This window comes from Aegilops tauschii, chromosome 5, assembly GCF_002575655.3.
Source record: "Aegilops tauschii subsp. strangulata cultivar AL8/78 chromosome 5, Aet v6.0, whole genome shotgun sequence".
Lineage (NCBI taxonomy): Eukaryota > Viridiplantae > Streptophyta > Magnoliopsida > Poales > Poaceae > Aegilops > Aegilops tauschii.
Genome location: NC_053039.3, coordinates 581,659,330 through 581,684,689, shown reverse-complemented (window position 1 = coordinate 581,684,689; position 25,360 = coordinate 581,659,330).

The following is a 25,360-nucleotide window of genomic DNA, read 5'->3' as shown; positions in this document are numbered from 1 at the left end:
GCATACTCCTGGGGATCTTTTCGTCTCGAGTCTAAGACGGTTACTAGTCCCTACTCAAGCTTAATCTCTAGGAGAATATAGTGGAACCTGCGCACACATGCATAACTCATCAATTACATTACTATAACCTCGACTAATAAGGGAAACCGAATGTGCACAAGATAGTAACACTCACTTGAAATTGTAAGGAAAGAGTATTATAGCTTTGTTTTGATTTAATACCAACGATCGTAGCAAGTTGCCCTCAGTATCTTTGGCCTGAAATTCAACCGTATATGCATCTATGAGATTTGTGTTAATGAACCCAATATCACCGATTTGTCTTTTCTTCGGCGATCTTCAATCTGCATAATATAGTGAGGATAATTATATATACATGCAATGAAAGAGCTGACCTATATATAGAGACTTAATGACAGAAGTAGTACTTACAGACAGTAGCAAGTGACCGTTAATTTATCGAGGGCCTGTTAATTGAAAAACTGGAAGAACTCCTCAAATGGAACATTCAACAGATCAATTCCATCGAGGTCATGCCCCTCTTTAACTCTCAGCGTCAAAGTATTCATCCCCCCAGACTCTCTGTAGGTTTTCATGTACCAATCATGGAATCTTCGCATCATCGTTGTTAGAGATCTTTCATCTTTGACGAGAGGCTTCCCGTAATGGTATCTATGTTCGTCCACCTCCAAGAAATCATAATGTACATCGTCGGGCAGGTAATCTCCAAGATTGGTATTGGGCAAAATCACCGGATGATTAGCGACGAAATCGCTAGACACCTTGAGCGTGGGGCACGATTGGTTCGCTTGTTCGCCGAGCTGGGCAATTTTTTTCCCAGCTCGTCGTTCTGTTAACCTTTGATCACTGATAGTACTTCCCGACCGCTCCGCTTCGGTATATGACCTTTCAATAATGCGCTCATAGTTGCCTTTCGGCGGAGACTTTGGTGGTTTCTTCAGGGCATCCACAGTGCGCTTCGCTTTCACCGGATCTATCTTCTCCTCCGGAGGTAGATGTTTCTTTGCTTTCACCCCTTCAAAGAAGTCCCTCACTTGGGTTTGACAGATCTCCGCGTTATCCTCCACAGTCCTCTCGTATGGTAACTTCTCTAGAGGCTTGAGAGATGGATCGAATCTGTATTGCCTCCCGCCTCTGGCTGTACTGCTAGACACCAAACCAGATGGAGCGGCTGCGGCTGTCTTCTTTCCTTGCTTACGAGGCGGAGGAGAAGGACTACGACGCACCAGAGCAGCCGGAGCGGCGGCAGGTCTCTTCCGCCCTTGCCGATGAGGCGGAGAAGGAGGAGGCTGGCTGCTCAGGCGCGCCGGCGCAGGCAGAGAAGGAGGCGGAATGCCCTGATCACTCGCCGGAGGAGGAGGCGGAGGAGGAGGAGGAGTGCCATGACTCGCCGGAGGAGGAGGAGGAGGAGGCGGAGGCATCCAGTTTGGAAGGTTGATGAGCTCCTTCTGCCATAGGCATGGAGTCTTCAGAGCAGAACCCAGCCGAGTCTCCCCTTCACCGGTAGGGTGGTCAAGCTTGAGGTCCTCAAATCCCTCTGTTATTTCGTCCACCGTCACCTTAGCATATCCTTCTGGAATTGGACGGCAGTGAAAAGTTGCGTCGGGTTCATGAGGTCGAACAGAGCCAACATCCGCCTTGACTTTGAAGTTCTGCCATTGTGTCATAAGGTGGAAATGTTGAGACTCCGTGATAGCATCCATGAGGTAGCTAGCAGGAGCCGTGAAGACAGGCTCCAGCTGAAGCAAGTCGGTGGAAGCCACGCTGCTTCTCCGCTGAGATGGCGGGGTAGCTTCGGCAGGTCGCTTGATGCGAACTGCTTCTCGTTCCTCTATCCCTTGTACCCTTGCGTGCAGCGCCTGGAGTTGGGTCTGCTCCACTTTCTTCCTCCTCTCCTGGCATTTGTAACCGCCTGTGTCCGGAAACCCAGCCTTCCACGAAACGGAGCCTGGCGTGCCTCGTGTCCGTCCAGGGTGCTCAGGATTCCCGAGGGCCATTGTGAGCTCGTCGTTCTCTATGTCTAGAACGAACGTCCCTTGCTACGCTGCATCGATATACTGCTGAAGCTTCATGACAGGTATTCGTAGTTGCTCGTTTGTCCAAACGCACTTCCCTGTTACAGGGTCCAAGGTTCCGCCAACACCGAAGAACCAAGTCCGGCAACGGTCTGGCCAGTTCAATGTCTCTGGTTCGTCCCCTTTATCAACCAGGTCATTCTCAGCCTTGGCCCACACCGGCCGGGCTTTGAGGTAGCCACCTAACCCCGTGCAATGGTGAAGCTTCTTCTTCGCAGCATTTTTCTTGTTTGTCGCTGACATCTTCTTACTCTTGTCCGATGTCTTGTGGGCCACAAATGCGGGCCAGTGATCTCTGATCTTCTCATACCGGCCGGTGAATTCTGGTGTCTTTTCTTGGTCGACAAACGATGTTTTCAGCTCATTCTTCCACCTCCTGAATAGTTCTGCCATCTTCTTAAGAGCATCAGACTTGATCAATTGCTCTTTAACTGGCTTCTCCCGATCCTCCTCTGGCGGTAGGGTGAAATTTGCCTTCAGCGCAGTCCAAAGATCATCTTTCTGCATATCGTTCACATAAGACACCTCAGGGTCTTCCTTAGCCGGCTTACACCATTGGTGGATGCTGATCGGGATCTTGTCCCTAACAAGAACCCCGCACTGAGCAGCAAATGTTTCCTTTGTCCGGATGGGTTCAATCGGTTGGCCATCGCGCGTGATTGCTGTGATCTCAAACCTTTCATCCGAGCGCAACTTTTTCTTCGGGCCTCGTCTCCTTACCGAAGTTGTGCTCGATCCGGAGGGCTAGAAAAAAGAAGAAAGACGACAGTTAATTAATATGTGTACATACCAAAACAATGAATGCATCAATTAGCTAGTCAGCACTGGCTTAACTAATATATATACCTGGCCGGACTCTGTTCGGTCACCGGAGCCGTCATCACGGTCTCCTTCTTACACCGGCATTGGGTCACCGGAGCCATCATAATCATGTCTTTCCTCCTCCATTGTTCGATCACCGTAGCCTGCTTCTTCACCCTGTCCTTCCAGACCATCATTGTCGTTAAGATACGACAAGACATCACCTCCAGCTAAGATTATGTCCCCCAACACCTCTTCTGCTGCCTCGTCTTGTCCGTGCTCCATTGTTTCTGCAAATATTACAACATGGCAATTATTGTACAAACATGAAGCAGGTGGATATATTAGTGGCAAAGGTAGACCTAGCTACCTAATCACAACAAAGGAATCATATTAGTGGCCTCGACGCTTCTCCCGGGTTTGGGGTGGCCTCGGCAACGCTTCAAGGGTTCGGGGTGGCCTCGACGACAACGCTATTTTAACTTGGTAAATTTGGGTGGCCTCGGCAACCTCTCGACCCCTCGGCCCCTCGACGACCCTCAAACCCTCGACCCCTCGACCATCAACCCCTCGACCCTCGACCCATCGGCCCCTCGACGACCCGTGGCCCCTCGGCGACCCTCGAACCCACGGCCCCTCGATGACTCTCGACCCTCGACCCCTCGACCATCGGCCCATCGGCGACCCTCGACCCCTCGAACCTCGACCCCTCGACCCTCGAACCCTTGACCCTCGACCCCTCGATCCTCGTCCCCTCAGCGACCCTTGACCCCCGACCCCTCGACCCTCGGCCCCTCGGCCCCTCGACGACGCTTGAACCCTCGACCCTGGACCCTCGAACCCTCAGCGACCCTCGACCCTCTACCCTAGCTATTTCCCGACCCTCGCCCCCTCGAACCCTCGTCGACCCCCTCCCTCCCTCATGCCGAAGTTACCGGGGAGGGGTATATCGAGCCCCCCCCTCACGTTGAAGTTATCGGGGAGGGGTATATCGACAACGACATACCCGATAAAAAAATAAGAAGACGAAGAAGAAGAAAAAAGAGGAGAAGAATAAAGGAATAGAGGAGAAGATCGAAGAAAAAAAAGAGGAGAAGATGAAAGGAATAGAGGAGAAGAAGAAAAAATAGAATATTTTTTCTTCTTCTTCTCCTTTTCTTTTTCTTCTTTTTTCCTCTTCTTATTTATTTCTCCTCTTCTTCCTCTCCTCTTCTTCTCCTTTCTTTCTCTTCTTATTTTCCTTTTTCCTCTCCTTCTTTTTCTTCTTCTTCCTTCTTAATATCACTTAGCAACTTTTGCAACGATAGGGGGGGTGCTCCTGTGGTCTAAAATCGGTCTATGCACGATAGAAAATTCTGAAAAAATACATCTATGATCCCTCATACATACATACATACATACAAAAAATACATCTAAAAAAAGAGGAGAAGAAGAAAAAAAGAGGAAAAGAAGAAGATGAAAAAATAGAAGAAAAAAAGAGGATTTCTATTTTTTTCTTCTTCTCCTCTATTCCTTCTTATTCTCCTTTTTTGTTCTACTTCCTCTTCTTATTTTTTTTCTCCTCTTCTTCTCCTTCTTCCTTCTTCCTCTTTTCTTCTTTTTCCTTATTTTCCTTTTTCGTTGATGACCCTAACCCTAAACAGTACAACTTCCCCGACGTCCCCGCCTCTCTCATGACCAAAAAAAATCTATGAATAAAAAAAACATCATATTCTATGAACAAAAAAACATTATATTTCATCCACATCCATGCATACATCATATATATGATCATCTATGAACAAAAACAACATCATATTCTATAAAAAATCATCATATATATGAACAAAAACAATTATGATAACAAGCATATATATCATCATATATATGAAAAAAAAACAAGCATATATATCATCTTATATATGAAAAAAAGGACAGGGGCACCGGCCGGACCAAGGTGAGGAGGGGCGCGGGGTCGGCGGTGAGGACGCCGACGGGGCAGGGGGCGCGCGCTTGGGATAGGGGCGACGGCGACGAAGGGGGCGGGGCAGGGCGACGGCGACGACGGGAGCGGGCCAGGCGGCGCGCGTCGGGGCAGGGCCGGGGCGGTGCGCGTCGGGGCAGGGGCGGCGAGCTGCGACAGCGTCGGGCAAGGGGCGCGGGCGACGGCGATAACGGGCACGGGCGACGGCGACGACGGGCACGGGCGACGGCGATAGCGACGGCGGGGGCGGCGGGCGGGGGCGGGGCAGCCTGGCGGCGTCGATGTCATCGGCTCTTCGGGGCGGCAACTGCGAGATGAGATGTGAAATTTTCCTAAGTGTTGGCTTATATAGCCACACCTTTGGTCCCGGTTGGTAGCACCAACCGGGACCAAAGCCCCCTTTAGTACCGGTTGGTGCCACCAACCGGGACCAAAGGTCTCTTTTCAGCAGCCCAAAGGGCGGGAAACAGGGGCCTTTGGTCCCGGTTGGTGGTACCAACCGAGACTAAAGGGGGGGCATTGGTACCGGTTGGTGCCACGAAACGGGACCAAAGGGGGGCATTGGTTCCGGTTCGTGCCACCCACCGAGACCAAAGACCTTGTGCTGGCGCGGTGTGGTGGGAAGTTTAGTCCCACCTCGCTAGCTGAGAGAGCTCAGCACCTGTTTATAAGATGTGTTGCGGCTTAGGTGCTGAGCCCCCCTCTAATATGCAGGCAGTACTTGCCTACCCGTGTCACTGCCATGTTGGGCCTATTGGGCCTGCGGGCCTGCATCCTGGCCCATGTACAGATGGGTTTCTAATCGTATGCATGCCGTGTGGCCCATTAGGTCAGAATAATTATAAACTTTCTGTTACTCCATTAGTTTCCAAATTTGATTAATTTAAATTTTAATTCTTTGAAATTTGTGTGAATCACTAGTTTGTGAATAACTTCACTATAAAAATATATTTTGAGTGATTCTTTTTCCTGCTATTTAATATTACTGCGTTTTATCATTATATTCAAAAACAGATTTTGTTATTTTAGTTTCTATCAAAAAAATTCTTTATGAAAATTCTTTTTGCTACTAAAGTTTCTAACAAAAATATCTTTATGATAATCCTTTCTTCTTTTCATGTTTTGAACAGAAAATACTTTGATAATTTTAGTTGCATAAATGTTATGCAATTTTAGTTTAAAAAATACTAGAGGTTTATAAAAGCTTTTTAGTTGATTCCTTTTGCTATTCGAGTTTTATAAAAGTTATTTAGTTGATTTTCTTTTTGCCATTAAAGAATATTATAGTTTTGTTTTAGTTGATCATAACAGAATATTTTAATTAATTATTTTTAGTTCATTCTTTTAGCTATTAGTTCATTTTTGTTTTGTATTAGTTCGTTCTTTTTTTATATTAGTTCATTCTTTGAGCTAAATGACCCTGAAATTGAAAAGCACTACAAATAAACTCTGAACAGGTTTAAAGTTGGCATGGTATAATCATTTCACCCACATAGCATGTGCTAAAAAGTTGAGAGGGTTATGGGAAAAACTGGATGCACTTCGTGTAAAAAATGGACAATCTCTTTCGAAGTATCATGGTTTCGGACGAAAACTCATCTGTTACAAAGGGATTTCATTTTTTCGAACTTATTTGAACTCTAGACTTTTTGTGTGTTCAAAATGCACCATTCAAAGCCACATCGTCAATTTCAACCCTTTCTTACTTCATTTGTTATTTTTCATGCATTTACTGATTTTTTTAGCTATAAGACCCTGAAATTGAAAAGCATTTCAAATGAACTCTGAAAAGGTTGAAAGTTGGCATGGTATCATCATTTCACCCACATAGCATGTGCTAAAAAGTTGAGAGGGTTATGGGAAAAACTGGATTCACTTCGTGTACAACATGGACAATCCCTTTCAAAGTATCAGGGTTTCATACGGAAACTCATCTGTTACAACAGGCATCTCAAATGAACTACGAAAAGGTTGAAAGTTGGCATGGTATCATCATAATAGTTGTGGAGAGAAAGTCTTCACTTATTTTCGCTTGTGTGCTTTGCTTATTGCGCCGTAACCATGGATATTCTTCATCGTTTATCAGGATGATTGGGTCAGCCTTGACTTTGAAAGGAGGAATTTCATGAAACTTTTCATAATCTTCAGACATGTCTGTCTTGCCCTCCACTCCCACGATGTCCCTTCCTGAAAGAACTATGTGGCGCTTTGGCTCATCGTATGATGTATTCGCTTCCTTATCTTTTCTTTTTCTCAGTTTGGTAGACATGTCCTTCACATAGATAACCTGTGCCACATCATTGGCTAGGACGAACGGTTCGTCAGTGTACCCAAGATTGTTTAGATCCACTGTTGTCATTCCGTACTGTGGGTCTACCTGTACCCCGCCTCCTGACAGATTGACCCATTTGCACTTAAACAAAGGGACCTTAAAATCATGTCCGTAGTCAAGTTCCCATATGTCCACTATGTAACCATAATATGTGTCCTTTCCCCTCTCGGTTGCTGCATCAAAGCGGACACCGCTGTTTTGGTTGGTGCTCTTTTGATCTTGGGCGATCGTGTAAAATGTATTCCCATTTATCTCGTATCCTTTGTAAGTCAATACAGTCGAAGATGGTCCCCTGGACAACGAGTACAGCTCGTCACAAACAGTGTTGTCACCTCTGAGACGTGTTTCCAACCAACTGCTAAAAGTCCTGATGTGTTCACATGTAATACAGTCGTCACACTGCTCCGGGTGTTTGGAGCGCAGACTGTTCTTGTGTTCATCGACATACGGGGTCACCAAGGTAGAGTTCTGTAGAACTGTGTAGTGTGCTTGAGACCAAGAATGCCCGTCCCTGCATATTATTGAGTCCGCTCCTAGCGTGCCTTTTCCAGTCAGTCTCCCGTCATACCGCGATTTAGGGAGACCTATCTTCTTAAGGCCAGGAATGAAGTCAACACAAAACCCAATGACATCCTCTGTTTGATGGCCCATGGAGATGCTTCCTTCTGTCCTAGCACGGTTACGGACATATTTCTTTAGGACTCCCATGAACCTCTCAAAGGGGAACATATTGTGTAGAAATACGGGGCCCAGAATGACAATCTCGTCGACTAGATGAACTAGGACGTGTGTCATGATATTGAAGAAGGATGGTGGGAACACCAGCTCGAAACTGACAAGACATTGCACCACATCACTCCTTAGCCTTGGTATGATTTATGGATCGATCACCTTCTGAGAGATTGCATTGAGGAATGCACATAGCTTCACAATGGCTAATCGGACGTTTTCCGGTAGAAGCCCCCTCAATGCAACCGGAAGCAGTTGCGTCATAATCACGTGGCAGTCATGAGACTTTAGGTTCTGGAACTTTTTCTCTGGAATATTTATTATTCCCTTTATATTCGACGAGAAGCCAGTCGGGACCTTCATACTAAGCAGGCATTCAAAAAAGATTTCCTTCTCTTCTTTGGTAAGAGCGTAGCTGGCAGGACCTTCATACTGCTTTGGAGGCATGCCGTCTTTTTCGTGCAAACATTGCAGGTCCTCCCGTGCCTCGGGTGTATCTTTTGTCTTGCCATACACGCCCAAGAAGCCTAACAGGTTCACGCAAAGGTTCTTCGTCACGTGCATCACGTCGATTGAAGAGCGTACCTCTAGGTCTTTCGAGTAGGGTAGGTCCCAAAATATAGATTTCTTCTTCCACATGGGTCCGCGTCCCTCAGCGTCATTCGGAACAGCTAGTTCGCCGGGACCCTTTGAAGGAAATATGCCCTAGAGGCAATAATAAAGTTATTATTTATTTCCTTATATCATGATAAATGTTTATTATTCATGCTAGAATTGTATTAACCGGAAAAATGATACATGTGTGAATACATAGACAAACAGAGTGTCACTAGTATGCCTCTACTTGACTAGCTCGTTGATCAAAGATGGTTATGTTTCCTAGCCATAGACATGAGTTGTCATTTGATTAACGGGATCACATCATTAGGAGAATGATGTGATTGACTTGACCCATTCCGTTAGCTTAGCACTCGATCGTTTAGTATGTTGCTATTGCTTTCTTGATGACTTATACATGTTCCTATGACTATGAGATTATGCAACTCCCGTTTACCAGAGGTACACTTTGTGTTCTACCAAACGTCACAACGTAAATGGGTGATTATAAAGGTGCTCTGCAGGTGACTCCGAAGGTACTTGTTGGGTTGGCGTATTTCGAGATTAGGATTTGTCACTCCGATTGTCGGAGAGGTATCTCTGGGCCCTCTCGGTAATGCACATCACTTAAGCCTTGCAAGCATTGCAACTAATGAGTTTGTTGCGAGATGATGTATTACGGAACGAGTAAAGAGACTTGCCGGTAACGAGATTGAACTAGGTATTAAGATACCGACGATCGAATCTCGGGCAAGTAACATACCGATGACAAAGGGAACAACGTATGTTGTTATGCGGTTTGACCGATAAAGATCTTCGTAGAATATGTGCGAGCCAATATGGGCATCCAGGTCCCGCTATTGGTTATTGACCGGAGACGTGTCTCGGTCATGTCTACATAGTTCTCGAACCCGTAGGGTCCGCACGCTTAACGTTACGATGACAGTTTTATTATGAGTTTATGAGTTTTGATGTACCGAAGGAGTTCGGAGTCCTGGATGAGATCGGGGACATGACGAGGAGTCTCGAAATGGTTGAGACGTAAAGATCGATATATTGGACGACTATATTCGGATATCGGAAAGGTTCCGAGTGATTCGGTTATTTTTCGGAGTACTGGAGAGTTACGGGAATTCGTATTGGGCCTTAATGGGCCATTCGGGAAAGGAGAGAAAGGCCCCAAAGGGTGGCCGCACCCCTCCCCATGGACTAGTCCGAATTGGACTAGGGAGGGGGGGCGCCCCCTTCCTTCCTTCTCCTTCTCCCTTCCCTTCTCCTACTCCAACAAGGAAAGGAAGAGTCCTACTCCCGGTGGGAGTAGGACTCCCCCCCTTGGCGCGCCCTCGTCCTAGGCCGGCCGCCTCCCCCCCTTACTCCTTTATATACGGGGGCAGGGGGGCACCCCATAGACACAACAATTGATCAACGATCTCTTAGCCGTGTGCGGTGCCCCCTCCACCATATTACACCTCGATAATATCGTAGCGGTGCATAGGCGAAGCCCTGCGTCGGTAGAACATCATCATTGTCACCACGCCGTCGTGCTGACGAAACTCTCCCTCAACACTCGGCTGGATCGGACTTCGAGGGACGTCATCGAGCTGAACGTGTGCAGAACTCGGAGGTGCCGTGCGTTCGGTACTTGATCGGTCGAATCGTGAAGACGTACGACTACATCAGCCGCGTTGTGTTAACGCTTCCGCTTTCGGTCTACGAAGGTACGTGGACAACACTCTCCCCTCTCGTTGCTGTGCATCACCATGATCTTGCGTGTGCGTAGGAAATTTTTGAAATTACCACGTTCCCCAACAGTGGTATCAGAGCCTGGTTTTATGCGTAGATGTCGTATGCACGAGTAGAACACAAGTGAGTTGTGGGCGATATAAGTCATACTACTTACCAGCATGTCATACTTTGGTTCGGCGGTATTGTGAGATGAAGTGGCCCGGACCGACATTACGCGTACGCTTACGCGAGACTGGTTTCACCGTTGCGAGCACTCGTTGCTTAAAGGTGACTGGCGGGTGTCTGTCACTCTCACTTTACTTGAACCGAGTGTGGCTACGCCCGGTCCTTGCGAAGGTTAAAACAGCACCAACTTGACAAACTATCGTTGTGGTTTTGATGCGTAGGTAAGAACGGTTCTTGCTAAGCCCGTAGCAGCCACGTAAAACTTGCAACAACAAAGTAGAGGACGTCTAACTTGTTTTTGCAGGGCATGTTGTGATGTGATATGGTCAAAGCATGATGCTAAATTTATTGTATGAGATGATCATGTTTTGTAACCGAGTTATCGGCAACTGGCAGGAGCCATATGGTTGTCGCTTTATTGTATGCAATGCAATCGCCCTGTAATGCTTTACTTTATCACTAAGCGGTAGCGATAGTCGTAGAAGCATAAGATTGGCGAGACGACAACGATGCTATGATGGAGATCAAGGTGTCGCGCCGGTGACGATAGTGATCATGACGGTGCTTCGGAGATGGAGATCACAAGCACAAGATGATGATGGCCATATCATATGACTTATATTGATTGCATGTGATGTTTATCTTTTATGCATCTTATCTTGCTTTGATTGACGGTAGCATTATAAGATGATCCCTCACTAAATTATCAAAGTATAAGTGTTCTCCCTGAGTATGCACCGTTGCGAAAGTTCTTCGTGCTGAGACACCACGTGATGATCGGGTGTGATAGGCTCTACGTTCAAATACAACGGGTGCAAAACAGTTGCACACGCGGAATACTCAGGTTAAACTTGACGAGCCTAGCATATAGCAGATATGGCCTCGGAACATGGAGACCGAAAGGTCGAGCATGAATCATATAGTAGATATGATTAACATAATGATGTTCACCGTTGAACCTACTCCATCTCACGTGATGATCGGACATGGTTTAGTTGATATGGATCACGTAATCACTTAGAGGATTAGAGGGATGTCTATGTAAGTGGGAGTTCTTAAGTAATATGATTAATTGAACTTAAATTTATCATGAACTTAGTCCTAATAGTATTTTGCAAATTTTGTTGTAGATCAATAGCTCGCGTTGTTGCCTCCCTGTGTTTATTTTTGATATGTTCCTAGAGAAAATGTATGTTGAAAGATGTTAGTAGCAAAGATGCGGATTGGATCCGTGATCTGAGGATTATCCTCATTGCTGCATAGAAGAATTATGTCCTTGATGCACCGCTAGGTGACAGACCTATTGCGGGAGCAGATGCAGACGTTATGAACGTTTGGCTAGCTCAATATGATGACTACTTAATAGTTTAGTGCACCATGCTTAACGGCTTATAATCGGGACTTCAAAGACGTTTTGAACGTCATGGACCATATGAGATGTTCCAAGAGTTGAAGTTAATATTTCAAGCAAATACCCGAGTTGAGAGATATGAAGTCTCCAACAAGTTCTATAGCTAAAAGATGGAGGAGAATAGCTCAAGCAGTGAGCATGTGCTCAGATTGTCTAGGTACTACAATCGCTTGAATCAAGTGGGAGTTAATCTTTCAGATAAAATAGTGATTGACAGAATTCTCTAGTCACCATCACCAAGTTAGTAGAACTTCGTGATGAACTATAGTATGCAAGGGATGACGAAAGTAATTCCCGAGCTCTTCGTGATGCTGAAATCGACGAAGGTAGAAATCAAGAAAAACATCAAGTGTTGATGGTTGACGAGACCACTAGTTTCAAGAAAAGGGCAAAGGGAAGAAGGGGAACTTCAAGAATTATGACAAGCAAGTTGCTGCTCAAGTGAAGAAGCCTAAGTCTGGTCCTAAGCCTGAGACTAAGTGCTTCTACTGCAAAGGGACTAGTCACTGGAAGCGGAACTACCCCAACTATTTGGTGGATAAGAAAGGATGGTAAAGTGAACAAAGGTATATTTGATATACAGATTATTGATGTGTATTATACTAGTGTTCGTAGCAACCCCTCAGCATTTGATATTGGTTTAGTTGCTAAAGAGTAGTAACTCGAAACGGGAGTTGCATAATGAACAGAAACTAGTTAAGGATGAAGTGACGATGTGTATTGGAAGTGGTTCCAAGATTGATATGATCATCATCGCACACTCCCTATACTTTCGGGATTAGTGTTGAACCTAAATAAGTATTATTTGGTGTTTGCGTTGAGCATGAATATGATTTGATCATGTTTATTGCAATACGGTTATTCATTTAAGTTAGAGAATAATTGTTGTTCTGTTTACATGAATAAAACCTTATATGGTTACACACCCAATGAAAATGGTTCATTGGATCTCGATCGTAGTGATACACATATTCATAATATTGAAGTCAAAAGATGCAAAGTTAATAATGATAGTGCAACTTATTTGTGGCACTGCCGTTTAGGTCATATTGGTGTAAAGCGCATGAAGAAACTCCATGCTGATGGGATTTTGGAATCACTTGATTATGAATCACTTGATGCTTGCGAACCATGCCTTATGGGCAAGATGACTAAGACTCCGTTCTCCGGAACAATGAAGCGAGCAACTGACTTATTGGAAATAATACATACTGATGTATGCGATCCGATGAGTGTTGAGGCTCACGGCAGGTATCGTTATTTTCTGACCTTCACAGATGATTTGAGCAGATATGGGTATATCTACTTGATGAAACATAAGTCTGAAGCATTTGAAAAGTTCAAAGAATTTCAGAGTGAAGTGGAAAATCATCGTGACAAGAAAAAGGTTTCTATGATTTGATCGCGGAGACAAATATTTGAGTTACGAGTTTGGTCTTCAATTAAAACAATGTGGAATAGTTTCACAAATTCGTGCCACCTGGAACACCACAGCATAATGGTGTGTCCGAACGTCATAACCGTACTTTATTGGATATAGTGCAATCTATGATGTTTCTTACCGATTTACCACCATAGTTTTGGGGTTATGCATTAGAGACAGTTGCATTCACGTTAAATAGGGCACCATCTAAATCCGTTGAGACGACACCGTATGAACTATGGTTTCGCAAGAAACCTAAGCTGTCGTTTCTTAAAGTTTGGGGTTGCGATGCTTATAAGAAAAAGTTTCATCCTGAGAAGCTCAAACCCAAATCGGAGAAATGTGTCTTCATAGGATACCCAAAGGAGACAATTGGGTACACCTTCTATCATAGATCCGAAGGCAAGATATTCGTTGCTAAGAATGGATCCTTTCTAGAGAAGGAGTTTCTCTTGAAAGAAGTGAGTGGGAGGAAAGTAGAACTTGATGAGGTAACTGTACCTGCTCCCTTATTGGAAAGTAGTTCATCTTAGAAATCTGTTCCTGTGACTACTACGCCAATTAGTGAGGAAGCTAATGATGATGATCATTTAACTTCAGATCAAGTTACTACCGAACCTCGTAGGTAAACCAGAGTGAGATCCGCACCAGAGTGGTACGGTAATCCTGTTCTGGAGGTCATGTTACTTGACCATGACGAACCTACAAACTATGAGGAAGCGATGGTGAGCCCAGATTCCGCAAAATGGCTTGAGGCCATGAAATCTGAGATGGGATCCATGTATGAGAACAAAGTATGGACTTTGATTGACTTGCCCAATGATCGGCGAGCCATAAAAAATAAATGGATCTTCAAGAGGAAGACGGACGCTGATAGTAGTGTTACTATCTACAAAGCTAGACTTGTCGGAAAAAGGTTTTTGACAAAGTTCAAAGTGTTGAATACGATGAGATTTTCTCACTCGCAGCGATGCTTAAGTCTGTCCGAATCATGTTAGCAATTGCCGCATTTTATGAAATCTGGCAAATGGATAAACAAAACTGCATTCCTTAATGGATTCATTAAAGAAGAGTTGTATATGATGCAACCAGAAGGTATTGTCAATCCTAAAGGTGCTAACAAAATATGCAAACTCCAGCGATCCATCTATGGACTGGTGTAAGCATCTCGGAGTTGGAATATACGCTTTGATAAGTTGATCAAAGCATATAGTTTCACACATATATAATCAACACGAAGACATGCGGCTCATCTATGCCTTTGTGTGTGTAGGGGGGGGGGCTCATCTATGTTACGTTGATGACTAGAAACACTTATAATCTCATTCACTCGTTCAAAATCCAAGGCTATGCGGGAGTCCGCCGGAAATAGCCCTGAAAATAGATTTCACGTTAAAAAATGATTTTTCATGAAATCGAAAAAAGTTGAATGTCCACGTGTCATCCTATGGTTAGAAGAAAACTTAACTTAGGTCGAATTGAAAAACAGCCGACAGTCCCAAAGAAGAAAGGAAATGCATAGACAAGAAAAGGAAAATATGGGGGACCATGTTCAGAGCGGGCCAAATGTAAGATTTAGACAGCAAGTAGGGTATATACGTCATGGTCATGTCGTTGTCTCCTATTCCTCCTTAACAAGGTGCAGAACCCACTGCTGGTTGGCAATCGATGCACACTTCAACTTGCTGACAAAGAAGTCAGGCAAGAGTGAGCTTTGATTTTTTTTAAATGGTTGCATGCATCACTTTGATGCAGAGGCCCAAGGCTAACCTCCTTTTCAAAAAAGAATAAGAGAAAAACACGATTTGCTTAATTAATTAATTTCCGCCATTATATGGCTGGCTCTATTTTTACCGGTCCATATGGATATTTATACAAAACAAAAAAGTTGGTGTTTGAGGATAGTTGTGAGTAGGAGATGAAACATATCATTTCTGAGATTTGCTTCTTGGACGAACGACACCAAGAAGGTTTGGATGGAATTTGGAGAGGACACCAATGTCGACCTCATGTAAATTAAATAGGAGTAGATGCACCTATATAAACTGTAAGTAACATACATACATACATAATATTTTGAGTTTGGGATGAATGAAATGGAAAAAAGTTGAATGTCATCGTATGATTGGAAAGAAAGGGGATTCCCAAAGAAGAAAGAAAATATAGAATTGAAAAGGAAAACATGCATGCATGCAGAATTAAGGACGTTCGTTCGGATCGCTCACAGCAGCAGGCCGGCCGGCCGAATATAATTAAGATGGATGCATGTTGAGAGCCTATTCCGCCCGATTGGTTCCTTTGTCCGGATGGGTTTAATTGGTTGGCCATCGCGCGCGATTGCTGTGATCTCAAACCTTTCATCCGAGCGCAACTTTTTCTTCGGGCCTCGTCTCCTTACCGAAGTTGTGCTCTATCCGGAGGGCTAGGAAAAAGAAGAAAGACGACAGTTAATTAATATGTGTACATACCAAAACAATGAATGCATCAATTAGCTAGTCAGCACCGGCTTAACTAATATATATACCTGGCTGGACTCTATTCGGTCACCAGAGCCGTCATCACGGTCTCCTTCTTGCACCGGCATTGGATCACCGGAGCCATCATAATCATGTCTTTCCTCCTCCATTGTTCGATCACCGTAGCCTGCTTCTTCACCCTGTCCTTCCAGACCATCATTGTCGTTAAGATACGACAAGACATCACCTCCGGCTAAGATTATGTCCCCCAACACCTCTTCTACTGCCTCGTCTTGTCCGTGCTCCATTGTTTCTGCAAATATTACAACATGGCAATTATTGTACAAACATGAACCAGGTGGATATATTAGTGGCAAAGGTAGACCTAGCTACCTAATCACAACAAAAGAATCATATTAGTGGCCTCGACGCTTCTCCCGGGTTTGGGGTGGCCTCGACAATGCTTCAAGGGTTCGGGGTGGCCTCGACGACAACGCTCTTTTAACTTGGTAAATTTGGGTGGCCTCGGCAACGCTTCAAGGGTTCATATGCAAAAGCCATGGATTTGTTCAATACTTTGACACTAGCTAGGCAACCTCTCGACCCCTCGGCCCCTCGACGACCCTCAAACCCTCGACCCCTCGACCATCAACCCCTCGACCCTCGGCGACCCTCGACCCATCGGCCCCTCGACGACCCTTGGCCCCTCGGCGACCCTCGACCCCACGGCCCCTCGATGACCCTCGACCCTCGACCCCTCGACCATCGGCCCTTCGGCGACCCTCGACCCCTCGAACCTCGACCCCTCGACCCTCGAACCCTTGACCCTCGACCCCTCGATCCTCGGCCCCTCAGCGACCCTCGACCCTCGACCCCTCGACCCTCGGCCCCTCGGCCCCTCGACGACGCTTGAACCCTCGACCCTGGACCCTCGAACCCTCAGCGACCCTTTGACCCTCTACCCTAGCTATTTCCCGACACTCGCCCCCTCGAACCCTCGTCGAACCCCTCCCCCCCTCATGTCGAAGTTATCGGGGAGGGGTATATCGACCCCCCCCTCATGTTGAAGTTATCGGGGAGGGGTATATCGACAACGACATACCCGATAAAAAAAATAAGAAGACGAAGAAGAAGAAAAAGGAGGAGAAGAAGAAAGGAATAGAGGAGAAGAAGAAAAAAATAGAATATTTTTTCTTCTTCTTCTCCTTTTCTTTTTCTTCTTTTTTCCTCTTCTTATTTATTTCTCCTCTTCTTCCTCTCCTCTTCTTCTCCTTTCTTTCTCTTCTTATTTTCCTTTTTCCTCTCCTTCTTTTTCTTCTTCTTCCTTCTTAATATCACTTAGCAACTTTTGCAACGATAGGGTGGTGCTCCTGTGGCACCAACCGGGACCAATAGGCATCCACGCGTCAGCAGCTGGCAGGAGCTGAGGTTTTTGTTTTTTAAGGGGGTGGGTTTAGGGGGTTTTGGGGGGTTAATTTAGGTGTTTCATATATTGTGTTAGTTAGCTAATTAATAGAGAGAAGTGTCCTCTCTTATCTCCGTGCTTGGTCGACGCTACGTACTATACGTATAAAGAGGACTCGACACGCTACCAAGTAAGCAAAAATGAAGGAAACAGAAGATCGTCATGAACATATGCATACAGAGAGAAGTGATATCGACCTCTCCTTCTCCGAGAGATTGGTCGAACAACAAGTTTTCGTATATCTATCCGACGCTACTGGCTACATATATACAATATAAGATCTCTTACACTATAATCCCCTAATTATATATGAACTCAGGGTCCACATGGTATTCTCCATCTTTATCGATCGTGTGGTCAAGAAAGAATGCCACCAATTCCTCTTAAATTGCTCGCATGCGATCTGGTGCTAGGAGTTCATCCCGCATCCGAAACATCTAATTTGAAGAAGGGTGTCAATACATATATATGAATGAATGAAACTCAACACAAATGATGGTAATAAAATAAAATTGTGAATATTATTGCTTACGCACTTCATATTGTTTTTTAGAGTAGCCCCGTTCACAGGTCGTGTGGCGGATGGACTCACAAACGTAGTATCCACAGTAATTATTCCCGGCTTTCTGCCACAACCACTTTACAAGAAATAGTGGTCAATCAAACTGATAAGCAAGCATGCTAAATTGTATTGATGAAACTAGCGCTTGAATCACTAGGAGATGCATGGAACATGCTAGTAGTACTTACTTTCGGGTTTTTAAATTGCAGCTTCTTCGGCAGTCCCGGAGCTTTTGAGGTGAAGTTTTTCCAAATCCTGCCAGACAAAGAAAACAATTACTTGATATCAGGAAATGAACAAAGTTGCCGATATGGTGCGATAATGATCGATTGAACTTACTTCTCAAGCATTTCAGTCATGTCCGCATACTCCTGGGGATCTTTTCGTCTCGAGTCTAAGACGGTTACTAGTCCCTGCTCAAGCTTAATCTCTAGGAGAATATAGTGGAACCTGCGCACACATGCATAACTCAGCAATTACATTACTATAACCTCGACTAATAAGGGAAACCGAATATGCACAAGACAGTAACACTCACTTGAAATTGTAAGGAAAGAGTATTATAGCTTTGTTTTGATTTAATACCAATGATCGTAGCAAGTTGCCCTCAGTATCTTTGGCCTGAAATTCAACCGCATATGCATCTATGAGATTTGTGTTAATGAACCCAATATCACCGATTTGTCTTTTCTTCGGCGATCTTCAATCTGCATAATATAGTGAGGATAATTATATATACATGCAATGAAAGAGCTGACCTATATATAGAGACTTAATGACAGAAGTAGTACTTACAGACAGTAGCAAGTGACCGTTAATTTATCAAGGGCCTGTTAATTGAAAAACTGGAAGAACTCCTCAAATGGAACATTCAACAGATCAATTCCATCGAGGTCATGCTCCTCTTTAACTTTCAGCGTCAAAGTATTCATCCCCCCAGACTCTCTATAGGTTTTCATGTACCAATCATGGAATCTTCGCATCATCGTTGTTAGAGATCTTTCATCTTTGATGAGAGGCTTCTCTGTGTTCGTCCACCTCCAAGAAATCATAATGTACATCGTCGGGCAGGTAATCTCCAAGATTGGTATTGGGCAAAATCACCGGATGATTAGCGATGAAATCGCTAGACACCTTGAGCGGGGGGCACGATTGGTTGGCTTGTTCGCCGAGCTGGGCAATTTTTTTCCCAGCTCGTCGTTCTGTTAACCTTTGATCACTGATAGTACTTCCCGACCGCTCCGCTTCGGTATATGACCTTTCAATAATGCGCTCATAGTTGCCTTTCGGCGGAGACTTTGGTGGTTTCTTCAGGGCATCCACAGTGCGCTTTGCTTTCACCGGATCTATCTTCTCCTCCGGAGGTAGATGTTTCTTTGCTTTCACCCCTTCAAAGAAGTCCCTCACTTGGGTTTGACAGATCTCGGCGTTTTCCTCCACAGTCCTCTCGTATGGTAACTTCTCTAGAGGCTTGAGAGATGGATCGAATCTGTATTGCCTCCCGCCTCTGGCTATACTGCTAGACACCGGAGCAGATGGAGCGGCTGCGGCTGTCTTCTTTCCTTGCTTACGAGGCGGAGGAGAAGGACTACGACGCGCCAGAGCAGCCGGAGAAGGAGGCTGGCTGCTCGGGCGCGCCGGCGCAGGCAGAGAAGGAGGCGGAGTGCCGCCACGCACCGGAGAAGGAGGCTGAGTGCCCTGATCACTCGCCGGAGGAGGAGGCGGAGTGCCCTGACTTGCCGGAGGAGGAGGAGGAGGAGGCGGAGGCGTCCAGTTCGGAAGGTTGATGAGCTCCTTCTGCCATAGGCATGGAGTCTTCAGAGCAGAACCCAGCCGAGTCTCCCCTTCACCGGTAGGGTGGTCAAGCTTGAGGTCCTCAAATCCCTCTGTTATTTCGTCCACCGTCACCTTAGCATATCCTTCTGGAATTGGACGGCAGTGAAAAGTTGCGTCGGGTTCATGAGGTCGAACAGAGCCAACAGCCGCCTTGACTTTGAAGTTCTGCCATTGTGTCATAAGGTGGAAATGTTGAGACTCCGTGATAGCATCCATGAGGTAGCTAGCAGGAGCCGTGAAGACAGGCTCCACCTGAAGCAAGTCGGTGGAAGCCACGCTGCTTCTCCGCTGAGATGGCGGGGTAGCTTCGGCAGGTCGCTTGATGCGAACTGCTTCTCGTTCCTCTATCCCTTGTACCCTTGCGTGCAGCGCCTGCAGTTGGGTCTGCTCCACTTTCTTCCTCCTCTCCTGGCATTTGTAACCGCCTGCGTCCGGAAACCCAGCCTTCCACGAAATGGAGCCTGGCGTGCCTCATGTCCGTCCAGGGTGCTCAGGATTCCCGAGGGCCATTGTGAGCTCGTCGTTCTCTCTGTCTAGAACGAACGTCCCTTGCTGCGCTGCATCGATATACTGCTGAAGCTTCGTGACAGGTATTCGCAGTTGCTCGTTTGTCCAAACGCACTTCCCTGTTACAGGGTCCAAGGTTCCGCCAACACCGAAGAACCAAGTCCGGCAACGGTCTGGCCAGTTCAATGTCTCTGGTTCGACCCCTTTATCAACCAGGTCATTCTCAGCCTTGGCCCACAACGGCCGGGCTTTGAGGTAGCCACCTAACCCCGTGCGATGGTGAAGCTTCTTCTTCGCAGCATTTTTCTTGTTTGTCGCTGACATCTTCTTACTCTTGTGTGATGTCTTGTGGGCCACAAATGCGGGCCAGTGATCTCTGATCTTCTCATATCGGCCGATGAATTCTGGTCTTTTCTTGGTCGACAAACGATGTTTTCAGCTCATTCTTCCAACTCCTGAATAGTTCTGCCATCTTCTTAAGAGCATGAGACTTGATCAATTGCTCTTTAACTGGCTTCTCCGGATCCTCCTCTGGCGGTAAGGTGAAATTTGCCTTCAGCGCAGTCCAAAGATCATCTTTCTGCATATTGTTCACATAAGACACCTCAGGGTCTTCCTTAGCCGGCTTACACCATTGGTGGATGCTGATCGGGATCTTGTCCCTAACAAGAACCCCGCACTGAGCAGCAAATGCTTCCTTTGTCCGGATGGGTTCAATCGGTTGGCCATCGCGCGCGATTGCTGTGATCTCAAACCTTTCATCCGAGCGCAACTTTTTCTTCGGGCCTCGTCTCATTACCGAAGTTGTGCTCGATCCGGAGGGCTAGAAAAAAGAAGAAAGACGACAGTTAATTAATATGTGTACATACCAAAACAATGAATGCATCAATTAGCTAGTCAGCACCGGCTTAACTAATATATATACCTGGCCGGACTCTGTTCGGTCACCGGAGCCGTCATTACGGTCTCCTTCTTGCACCGGCATTGGGTCACCGGAGCCATCATAATCATGTCTTTCCTCCTCCATTGTTCGATCACCGTAGCCTGCTTCTTCATCCTGTCCTTCCAGACCATCATTGTCGTTAAGATACGACAAGACATCACCTCCAGCTAAGATTATGTCCCCCAACACCTCTTCTGCTGCCTCGTCTTGTCCATGCTCCATTGTTTCTGCAAATATTACAACATGGCAATTATTGTACAAACATGAAGCAGGTGGATATATTAGTGGCAAAGGTAGACCTAGCTACCTAATCACAGCAAAGGAATCATATTAGTGGCCTCGACGCTTCTCCCGGTTTGGGGTGGCCTCGGCAACGCTTCAAGGGTTCGGGGTGGCCTCGACGACAACGCTCTTTTAACTTTGTAAATTTGGGTGGCCTCGGCAACGCTTCAAGGGTTCATATGCAAAAGCCATGGATTTGTTCAATACTTTGACACTAGCTAGGAAACCTCTCGACCCCTCGGCCCCTCGACGACCCTCAAACCCTCGAACCCTCGACCATCAACCCCTCGACCCTCGGCGACCCTCGACCCATCGGCCCCTCGACGACCCTTGGCCCCTCGGCGACCCTCGACTCCACGGCCCCTCGATGACCCTCGACCCTCGACCCCTCGACCATCGGCCCTTCGACGACCCTCGACCCCTCGAACCTCGACCCTCGAGCCTTGAACCCTTGACCCTCGACCCCTCGATCCTCGGCCCCTCAGCGACCCTCGACCCGTCGACCCTCGGCCCCTCTGCCCCTCGACGACGCTTGAACCCTTGACCCTGGACTCTCGAACCCTCAGCGACCCTCGACCCTCTACCCTAGCTATTTCCCGACCCTCGCCCCCTCGAACCCTCGTCGACCCCCTCCCCCCTCATGTCGAAGTTATCGGGGAGGGGTATATCGACCCCCCCCCCTCATGTTGAAGTTATCGGGGAGGGGTATATCGACAACGACATACCCGATAAAAAAATAAGAAGACGAAGAAGAAGAAAAAAGAGGGGAAGAAGAAAGGAATAGAGGAGAAGATTGAAGAAAAAAAAGAGGAGAAGATGAAAGGAATAGAGGAGAAGAAGAAAAAAATAATATTTTTTCTTCTTCTTCTCCTTTTCTTTTTCTTCTTTTTTCCTCTTCTTATTTATTTCTCCTGTTCTTCCTCTCCTCTTCTTCTCCTTTCTTTCTCTTCTTATTTTCCTTTTTCCTCTCCTTCTTTTTCTTCTTCTTCCTTCTTAATATCACTTAGTAACTTTTGCAACGATAGGGGGGTGCTCCTGTGGTCTAAAATCGGTCTATGCACGATAGAAAATTCTGAAAAAATATATCTATGATCCCTCATATATACATACATTCAAAAAATACATCTAAAAAAAGAGGAGAAGAAGAAGATGAAAAAATAGAAGAAAAAAAGAGGATTTCTATTTTTTCTTCTTCTCCTCTATTCCTTCTTATTCTCTTTTTTTGTTCTACTTCCTCTTCTTATTTTTTTTCTCCTCTTCTTCTCCTTCTTCATTCTTCCTCTTTTCTTCTTTTTCCTTATTTTCCTTTTTCCTCGATGACCCTAACCCTAAACAGTACAACTTCCCCGACGTCCCCGCCTCTCTCATGACCAAAAAAATCTATGAATAAAAAAAACATCATATTCTATGAACAAAAAAACATCATATTTCATCCACATCCGTGCATACATCATATATATGATCATCTATGAACAAAAAAAACATCATATTCTATAAAAAATCATCATATATATGAACAAAAACAATTATGATAACAAGCATATATATCATCATATATATGAAAAAAAAACAAGCATATATATGAAAAAAACAAGCATATATATCATCATATATATGAAAAAAAGGACAGGGGCACCGGCAGGACCAAGGTGAGGAGGGGCGCGGGGTCGGCGGTGAGGACGCCGACGGGGCAGGGGACGCGCGCTCGGGGTAGGGGGCGACGGCCACGAAGGTGGGGCAGGGCGACGGCGACGACGGGAGCGGGCCAGGGCGGCGCGCGTCGGGGCAGGGGCGGCGAGCTGCGACAGCGTCGGGCAAGGGGTGCGGGCGACGGCGACGGCGCGGGCGACGGCGATGACGGGCACGGGCGACGGCGACAGCGACGGGGCAGCCTGGCGGCGTCGATGTCGTCGGCTCATCGGGGCGGCAACTGCGAGATGAGAAGTGAAATTTTCCTAAGTGTTGGCTTATATAGCCACATCTTTGGTCCCGGTTGGTAGCACCAACCGGGACCAAAGCCCCCTTTAGTCCCGGTTGGTGCCACCAACCGGGACCAAAGGTCTCTTTTCAGCAGCCCAAAGGGCGGGAAACAGGGACCTTTGGTCCCGGTTGGTGGTACCAACCGAGACTAAAGGGGGGGCATTGGTACCGGTTGGTGCCACGAAACGGGACCAAAGGGGGCATTGGTTCCGGTTCGTGCCACCAACCGGGACCAAAGACCTTGTGCTGGGGCGGTGCGGTGGGAAGTTTAGTCCCACCTCGCTAGCTGAGAGAGCTCAGCACCTGTTTATAAGCTGCGTTGCGGCTCAGGTGCTGAGCCCCACTATAATATGCAGGCAGTACATGCTGAAAGTCCTGATGTGTTCACATGTAATCCAGTCGTCACACTGCTCCGGGTGTTTGGAGCGCAGACTGTTCTTGTGTTCATCGACATACGGGGTCACCAAGGTAGAGTTCTGTAGAACTGTGTAGTGTGCTTGAGACCAAGAATGCCCGTCCCTGCATATTATTGAGTTTTCTCCTAGCATGCCTTTTCCAGTCAGTCTCCCGTCATACCGCGATTTAGGGAGACCTATCTTCTTAAGGCCAGGAATGAAGTCAACACAAAACCCAATGACATCCTCTGTTTGATGGCCCATGGAGATGCTTCCATCTGGCCTAGCACGGTTACGAACATATTTCTTTAGGACTCCCATGAACCTCTCAAAGGGGAACATATTGTGTAGAAATACGGGGCCCAGAATGACAATCTCGTCGACTAGATGAACTAGGACGTGCGTCATGATATTGAAGAAGGATGGTGGGAACACCAGCTCGAAACTGACAAGACATTGCACCACATCACTCCTTAGCCTTGGTATGATTTCTGGATCGATCACCTTCTGAGAGATTGCATTGAGGAATGCACATAGCTTCACAATGGCTAATCGGACGTTTTCCGGTAGAAGCCCCCTCAATGCAACCGGAAGCAGTTGCGTCATAATCACGTGGCAGTCATGAGACTTTAGGTTCTGGAACTTTTTCTCTGGAATATTTATTATTCCCTTTATATTCGACGAGAAGCCAGTCGGGACCTTCATACTAAGCAGGCATTCAAAAAAGATTTCCTTCTCTTCTTTGGTAAGAGCGTAGCTGGCAGGACCTTCATACTGCTTTGGAGGCATGCCGTCTTTTTCGTGCAAACATTGCAGGTCCTCCCGTGCCTCGGGTGTGTCTTTTGTCTTCCCATACACGCCCAAGAAGCCTAACAGGTTCACGCAAAGGTTCTTCGTCACGTGCATCACGTCGATTGAAGAGCGTACCTCTAGGTCTTTCCAGTAGGGTAGGTCCCAAAATATAGATTTCTTCTTCCACATGGGTGCGCGTCCCTCAGCGTCATTCGGAACAGCTAGTTCGCCGGGACCCTTTCAAAAGATTACGTGTAAATCAGAGACCATAGCAAGTACATGATCACCGGTACGCATGGCGGGCTTCTTCCGGTGATCTGCCTCGCCTTTGAAATGGTTGCCTTTCTTTCGACATTGATGGTTGGTCGGGAGAAATCGACGATGGCCCAGGTACACATTCTTCCTGCATCTGTCCAGGTATATACTTTCGGTGTCAGCTAAACAGTCCGTGCATGCGTGGTATCCCTTGTTTGTCTATCCTGAAAGGTTACTGAGAGCGGGCCAATCGTTGATGGTTACAAACAGCAACGCATGCAGGTTAAATTCCTCCTGTTTGTGCTCATCCCACGCATGTACACCGTTTCCATTCCACAGCTGTAAAAGTTCTTCAACTAATGGCCTTAGGTACACATCAATGTCGTTGCCGGGTTGCTTAGGGCCTTGGATGAGAATTGGCATCATAATGAACTTCCGCTTCATGCACATCCAAGGAGGAAGGTTATACATACATAGAGTCACGGGCCAGGTGCTGTGATTGCTGCTCTGCTCTCCGAAAGGATTAATGCCATCCGCGCTTAAAGCAAACCATACGTTCCTTGGGTCACCTGCAAACTCAGCCCAGTACTTTCTCTCGATTCTTCTCCACTGCAACCCATCAGC